General features: G+C 42.1%; 1 long non-coding RNA gene across 1 annotated transcript in view; it reads right to left on the bottom strand.

The window, feature by feature from the left end:
* Nucleotides 1–941: 941 nt before the first annotated feature.
* The window catches only part of LOC109118643, a 34,994-nt gene continuing 27,612 nt past the window's right edge, over nt 942–8,323 (bottom strand). The window contains exons 2-4 of the long non-coding RNA XR_002026013.1: nt 4,482–4,545; nt 2,317–2,378; nt 942–1,007 (exon numbers count right to left, since the gene is read on the bottom strand). This is a non-coding gene — a long non-coding RNA (uncharacterized LOC109118643). The remainder of the gene's footprint in view (nt 1,008–2,316; nt 2,379–4,481; nt 4,546–8,323) is intronic.

Raw genomic sequence — 8,323 nt, 5'->3', positions numbered from 1 at the left:
CATAGCAGCACAATTCATAATCACAAAGAGGAGAGAACCCAGGGCCGGGGATTTAGCTCAGCAATTCGGTGGCCTGCCTTGCAAGCGCAAGGACCCGAGTTCAATCCCCGGTACCAAAAAAAAAAAAAAAAAAAAAAAAAAAAAAGAAAAAAACAAAGAACTTTTTTTTTACAAAAAAAAAAAAAAAAAAAAAAAAAAAGAGGAGAGAACCCAACGTCCACCAACTGCCAAATGGACAGGCAACTGCAGTACGTCCATACATGAGGAATATTACTCTGTGAAAAACATACTCATACTACGACATAGACGGACTTTGAATGCACCATGCTGAAAGACCCCAGATACGAAGGCCACATGGTGTATGAGCTTATTTAGACAAAATGTCCAGAACAGAGAAGTCAAGAGAGAGTGTTTGCTTATGGCTGGGGGTAGGGAGGGATTTGGAGAAAATGGGGAATGGCTCTTAGTGTACGCAGGGTTTCTTTGGGGTGTGATAAAAATGTTCTAGAATAATAGTGATGGCTGCACAACCTTACAAATACACTCAAAACCACTGAATCACACACTTCAAAATGGTCAGTTTTATGATATGTGAATTATGCCTCAATAAAAATGTTTTTAAATAGTTGGCATGCCATTACCTCATCCCTACTTATTTCCTCCTGGACTTGAATGCATAGCATTATGTGGTGGAGAAGATAATCTTGTTTCTTTCCATGGCCTAAGTGGCACTTGGAATTTGAGGCCCAGATGTACCAGGTAACACTGCAGCAAGCGTAGCACACTTCGCCCTGGGTGTGACCACGCTCTTGACCTTTCACTGCCTTGTGCAGATGCCAGATCAGCCCGAACTCTGTCAGTTAAAGGCACGGAGAAAGGCTGCAGTAAGATCACTGCACTCCAGCTTCCCACATGAACACTTAGCAATCCTGCCTTCTTACCTTGCATCCGGGTCTCCGTCAGGACATCCGGGCCTCCCGACAGCCATCTCTCTGCGCTGCTCTCCGCTGAAAAAAAGAGAGTTAAAAACACACTCAGCTGTGTCTCACTGACATTGTAGATGAGTTTCAGATCTGCTTCTGAAATTGTCCGCATAAAATTAATTTTTATTTTTTGAAAAGGGTGAAATTTGAACAAATTCAGGGCAAAGAAAGAATAAATTTTATTATGCATTATTTTATTAAATGACTAATTGCCCCTATTGGGTTACCCTTCATTAACTTCCTTTCTCTCTTTCATTCTTTCTTTTTGGGGGGCTCTAAGCCCAGTTTATGATTTCACTCTCCAGCACTCAGAGAAATGGGATCTGCAAAAAACTAGATACAGTACAAGATACTAGATACGAGTACGGTACTAGATATAGGCATGGTGGTACATGCCTATAATCCCAGCACTTGAGAGGCTGAGACAGGAGGATCCCTTTGAATTCCAAGACAGCCTGGGCTACATAGCGAGTTCAAGGGAGACCCTGTCTCAAAAGCAAAACAAAAACCTAGATACAAAGAAAGACCTTTTACTTCTTTACAAACCACTGTCAGTTATGAAGGAAATGAATTTATAGGCCTCATTTTTTATTCCCAAACAGCTCCATCTTTAAACTAAGGATGAATTGGCTTTACAAATACACAAATTTCATAAAAATAGGCAACACTGCTGAGGATGAGGCAGAGGAGAACCAAGAGAGGAGCCTCTCCCTCGTGACTAGCAGAACAGCTTCTAGATGGCAATCGGTGCAGACAAATAGGCTGCTTGCTTCACCCACTTATCAAGCCATCAACTACTGAAAATGAGCATACTTCGCTCTGGGGCTCCTAAAAGCCCAATGATCCTCTTAATAAAATATCATTAGATGGCTCCCAACTACTGCTCGAGTCACAACCTTCCCGTCATCTCAGGACATTATAACAGGAACATGGTCCAAATGCAATCAAAAGTAAAATCTTTTTAAAAATTGAAATTTGGAAAGCCAGGCTGGACTGAGACCCTGAACCACAAGAGCCTGTGATCTTGGGTTAAACTTAATCTCGTTCTCCTCCAGAAAAGACATCCATTACATTACAAGGTTGTGAGAAATGAAACAGTGTAGGCCAAATGCCTATCACATGGTAGGTCTTCCATAAAGAATGACCTTCTCATCTGCAAAGCAGAATATTCCCACTTTCCAGTTGTGTGTTCAGAGTTCAGTAGGTACCTGGGAAGCATGTGGCTTCATGAATTAAGCCTTCAGTACACAAGGTAATAGCCACAGAAGACACCCAGAAACAATCCACCATCGTCCCGCAGCTGCCGAAACCACATGGGCTCTTTCTGACTTACCACATTCAAAATTTTAGCCATCAGCCACCTGCCTTGCAAGCACAAGGATCTGAGTTCGATCCCTGGTACAAAAAAAAAAAAAACTTTAGCCATCAAGTAGTTAATTGTACTTACAAGTGAACAAAATACTTCGGGAAAAAAATAAATAAAGTCAAGGGCCTGGGATTCAGCTCAGTGATGCCCACACCTGCCTGGCAAACCCAAGGTCCTGAATTCGATTGCTGGTACCAAAAAAAATTTTTTGTGAAAAAATAAAGTTGACAGGCTACTGAAACAAAGTCTCAATATATACACTCACCAATTCTTGAGAAAGATGACCTCAGTCAAATAGGTAACTTAACTCTCCCCCAGATGTTTTAACTTCAATAGGAAATGTCAAAAAGAGGTAGAAGACAAAACATGAACTGCCATGATACTGTTTTAAAAATACATAACCTCTACCAATTCAATGCTAGCAATTATATCAAAGTAGAAAATGCAAATTGTAATTAAATCCACAATTTGCTCCAAGTAAACTCTAGATTCTACTATATCATTGTATTGTCTCCATGAAAATAAAGTTAGAAAACATTTTCCAACTCGATTTTGAAAACAGCAACAAAAATGAATCAAATCAGAATTGATGTAGTCCAACCTACTATTTGCCACTTGTGTGATCATGGGCATGAATTTTTTTTAATCTTATGAGTTTACTGGTACATTTTAGGGATACAGTACAGTTACATTCATCATTGAGATCTTGTACCTTTACATGACAGGTCTTGGTTCTCATTTTTCCCCCTTATCCCTGCCCTCCCTTCACTCCCTTCTCCCCTCCCCATTTAAAAACACTTCATTTCCATTTTTTCATTTTCTCATATTTTTTTCTTTTCCCTTATTACCTTTCCCCTACCTTTCCCACTTTCCCTACACCTTTAGCCCTTTTCTTCCTATTTCATATTATTAATTATCTCATATGCTATTAGTCTGACCTTTGAGTTTTTTTTCTTTCATTGAGTTTATTGGTACATTTTAGGTATACAGCATGATTACATTCACCATTGGGATCTTGTACCTTTACATGACAGGTCTTGGTTCTCATTTTTCCCCACACCCCTGCCCTCCCTTCACCCCCTCCACCCTCCTAAAAGAATTTTAACAAGGATACAAATAACTCCATTTTATACCTGTCTTCAGTTATGTATATCCTACTACATTTTCAAAAGTGCTATAAATTATTAAAGACATAAACTCCATTTCCAGATTTTTTTTTTGTACCGGGAATCGACCTCGGGGCCTTGTGCTTCTAGGCTGGTGCTGTGCCACTGAGCTACATCCCCAGCCCCATTTCCAGATTTTAGATGAATGACTTTATATAAAGTTTTTAAAATGTGCCGCAAAATGTGACAGAAATCAAATGTTATGGAATTGATGTGTGAAGAAATTCATATCCTCATAAGGGACCCAAAGCATTTTGTGACACTAGAAAAGTTATGTATTCACTATTCAAAGAATATGTCCCTTTAAAATGTACATGTATGGGCCGGGGATTTAGCTCAGTGGTTCGGTGTCCTGCCTTGCAAGCACAAGGACCCGAGTTCAATCCCCGGTACCAAAAAAATAATAATAATAAAAAAATAAAATGTACATGTATATCACTAAAAAGTATGATCTGGTGAACATTTTCTCATTTACAGAACACACTGAAGCAGTTAGGTTAACAGCTTTAGGTCCCAAAATAATAATATCATCCAGCATCTGACTAATATCAAATACAAAGTCAAATACTTATTAGGGGAATTATTTCCTATTATGTGTGTGATTAAAACAAAGCTGACAATTTACTATAACTCAAGTATATTACAATCACTGCACAATAAATTAGTTTATTACACATTAAAACAAATGATTTCTTCATTCTTTACATTAATGGGATGCAAACAGAATACTGGATACTTTTAAATTTCAGGTAACCATAAAATTACTTATTTTTGATGGTGTATTGGGTTTCTAATTAAGGTATGAATGGTGCAAAACAATCGGGCCATTTTGTAAAGTTTCATTAGATTGCGATCAGTAGAAATTTAGCAAGAATAAAGGACACATCATCTGTTCCTCTCCCCAGTTCTCCAGTACAATGTTTTGCCCATGGTAAGGGTTCATTCAGTAAATATTTGCTGACTTACTTGATCAGGAAAGTGGGTAAAAGATGGATGTCTCAGCTGGATGTCAAGTATAATTGGAATCTGCCTGGGAAAGTGAGTGGTTAAAGATCATATAAACTATACATGCTACACAAGTAAATAAACTCAGATTTCAACAAAGCAAATGATTCTGCAGAAAACACTGGCACCAGAATAAACAAAGGAAAGACTTGTCAGTAATAGCATAAATGGAACTGACTTATAAGAAATAACCAAACTTGGCCAGGCATGGTGGCACATGTCAGTAATCCCAGCACTCAAGAGGCTGAGGCAGGAGGATCGCCACCAGTTCAAGGCCAGCCTGGGCTACATAGTGAGTTCGAGGCCAGCCTGCATATGTTGGGCCATCATATGTTGGGCCATACCTTTTCCCACCCAATTCAATGTGAGCCATACCAACACAGGTGCTGTAGGAGAGTACAACTGTCTTCCTTGCTACTTAGATATCCTAGTTTGTAATAATTTGTTATGGACCTGTTACCCATGAATCAATATAAACCTCTTCATATTTAGGGATTAGTTTCTACAAGTACAAAGTTGAATTTCCTTTTATTTGTCCCAAAATCCCTACTTTCAAACTTGAAGGGACTTCAATTATTTGATGTACTTTTTGATAATTCTTTTATCTTTTCATACCAGTCAAAATTATACAGCATTTATATAGCAGCACCTCTAACCCAACCTTTGGTCTCTTTACACACTGTTTTCATTTGTTTGTTTTAGGTTTGGGGGCTCTGGGGGAGGGTTTGAGACAAGATCTTGACATGTAGTTCAGGTTTGACTTGAACTCACTTTGTGACCCAACCTGGCCTTGAACTCACTGTGATCCTCCCGCCTCAGCCTCCAGGGTGCTGGGATTACAGGGTGCACCACCATGCCCGGCCACCCTTCGGTCTCTTGAACTGCCCTTCTCTGGTTCATTTTCCACTTTCAGATCTTCCTTGAAATGTAGTAAGCAGAACTGTACTGGGTATTCCAGCTGAGGCTCTGTCTATCATTACCTGAATGGCTTCTGCTAGGCCATGGTCTCCCCGACAGTCTATTTCTAGACCTATAAGATCCTTTATAACTGTGATCAAAAATCCTACTTCTTGATCTCCTCCTTTTGTGACTGTGGCTTCTAGAACGTCTGTATCTGTCATCATGGTCATAATGGAAAGAGCTATACACATTTCTGAAGTCTCAGTTACTTTCTGAGGCAAAATCCCTGACACCGGACTCTAAGGAGGAGAGGTTTATTGAGCTCACAGTTTGCAGTGGTTTCTGCCCAGGGCGGCCGGAAGCAGGGACAGATCAAGGGAGGGGCGGGAGAGGGACCCTTCCAGGCCACGCCCCCAGCGACCCCCCCCTTCTCCAATCAGGCTCCACCTCCCAACTCACAGCTGGAAGCCCATCGCGGGCCAATCTGCTGACGAGGGTCACGCCCTCTCGAGCCGCTCGCCTCCGACAGCCCCTGTGAGCTCGGGAGGCTTTGGAGACATCTAGATATAACCCACAGCACCTCCTCTCCTTGATTTTCACTTGATTTGGTGTCTCCTGATTCCTCGTGCAAACTGTATTTCACTTTAACGTCACAAATCTACTTTCTGTCCAAATTTTGTAAAGCACCTTCAGCATCGCGAGCATACTCCAGTTGAACATAAGCAAACCCTCTTGCACGCGGAGAGGAGAGATCAGGCGGTGCATGCATGTCAGCGACAGAGCGGCCCAATTCTGCATGAATCTTCAGGCCTGGTGTTGTCACTATGTTCCCATTGGAAGGGGGTCACCTCGGGATGGGACACCTCAGACACACCTGCCCCTCATTTTCATATCTACTTAATACACAGTAGACAGATAATGAAAAGCTTTTATATTATAGATAAACAGATACATTTATTCATATCCAGGTATTTATACTATAATTCATCAGACAAGAACTCCTTGCATCCACAAAAGTTAGGTTCAGATTTAAAATGGTGAAGTTAGGGCTGGAGATTTAGCTCAGTGTTTTGATCGCCTGCCTTGCAAGCCCAAGGTCGTGAGTCTAATCCCCGGTACAAAAAAATATATATAATAATAAAATGGTGAGGTTAAAGTGTTATATTTAATAAGTTTCAAGACCATCCAAATCTTCCGAAGGGTACCTCTACAGAGATCTTTATATGCGGGTCTCAGGCTGCCCCCAACTTCTGGGCTCAAGTGATTTTCCTATCTCTTTCAAGTAGGTGGGATGATACACAACCAGCTTCCTTCTTTTTTTCTTTTTTAATTTTTGAGACAGGTTTTTGCTGTGTATTTAAGACTGGCCTTGAACTCACTATGTAGGCCAGGCTAGCCTCGAACTCACAGTGATCCTCCTACCTCAGCCTCCCAAATTGCTGGGATCACAGGTATGAGCCACCACACTCAGCTCTTCTCTTTAACTAAATGGAGTTTCTATTTCACAACAGCTTATATAAGAATAAACCAAGAAGCAGGCCACACACTTGTAACCTCAGCAGTCTGGGAGGCTGAGGCAGGAAGATCCTAAATTTGAACTCAGCCTGCGTAACTTAGCAGCTTAGCACAACACCGTCTCAAAATAGAAAATTTTAAAAGGGCTGAGGCTGTGCTTCTGTGCAAAGGCCTTGGGTCAATCCCCAGCACCAAAACATTTAAACAGCTAGATAGAGCCCAGCCGCCATTGCTCAAGCACCGGGAAGGTAGGCTGGGCCCCGATCCCCCGCGGGAAGGAGAACCATGCCTGCTCCCAACCCAGCTGCCATTACTCAAGCACCAGGAAGGTAGGCTGGGCCCTGATCCCCTGCAGGAAGGAGAACCATGCCTGCTCCCGACCCATGCGCCATCGCTCAAGCACCAGGAGGAAGCCTGGGCCCTGATCCACCACGAGAGGGTGAACCACACCTGCTCCCGACCCAGACACCATCGCTCAAGCACCGGGAAGGTAGGCTGGGCCCCGATGCACCACGGGAAGGAGAACCATGCCTGCTCCAGGAAGGTAGCTGCGCGGGCGCCCCTGAACCCCCAAAAGCCACCCCCACCGCACTCTCAGACTTCCTGACTGTGCCAGTCTTTGGACCCACTCTGCAAAGACAGAGGTGGTTATCAGGGATATATTTCTGAGTTCCCAACTTTGAACATCTTTAAAGAAAGGGCGTGGGAAAGCTGTAATAGAACAGTGTGGAGTTCAACCATTCAGAAGGATGGGGAACTCAATCTGGGCCTTGCAGCCTGAGGGCAGTCAGCGTCATGGGGTTCAGCCATCAGCTAACTGAGATCAGGGGTCTTGTATCCTCGCTCTGTCTGAGCCATTAAATGGTAAATACACTATATTGAAATTTTGTTCACTGCAGACATGTTCTGGACTGCTTCTTGATTTCAATTTAATACAAATGATTTACTAGTGACTACCACAGGTGGTCAGTGTCCAAGTTGTGCTTGATCTTAATGTGTTGCTGATTGTATCAGTTGGGGTAAAGCATTGCTGTTGATTTGATGAGCTGTTTTCTCTGATGTTATGAAGATGAGAATGTCTGTGGGTCGTTAGAGACACAGAAGCTAGGGTGCAACTATATCAGGAAGATTTGGGTGATAATCCAGAGATTAGACCAAGGACAGTCCGACAACAAAAATTAAAATGAGAAAACACTTAAGCAAGACACAAGGACAGACTTCCAGTTCACCAATGGCAAACAGTAGGGCAACTGAGGATGAAAAGGCCGATAGTGAACCACCAGGACACCCTGAACTCAAAGCACAGGAAGTAACAAAACAGATCAATCAGGCTCTAGAAAAATTCAAAATAGAAATAATTTCCCAGATAACCATAGAGATAGTGAGCA

The sequence above is a fragment of the Fukomys damarensis genome, unplaced genomic scaffold, assembly GCF_012274545.1.
Source record: "Fukomys damarensis isolate Sample0158 unplaced genomic scaffold, DMR_v1.0_HiC HiC_scaffold_39, whole genome shotgun sequence".
Classification (NCBI taxonomy): Eukaryota; Metazoa; Chordata; class Mammalia; order Rodentia; family Bathyergidae; genus Fukomys; species Fukomys damarensis.
Note: the sequence above shows the minus strand (reverse complement) of the source record. Positions and strands in the feature narration are given on the sequence as shown.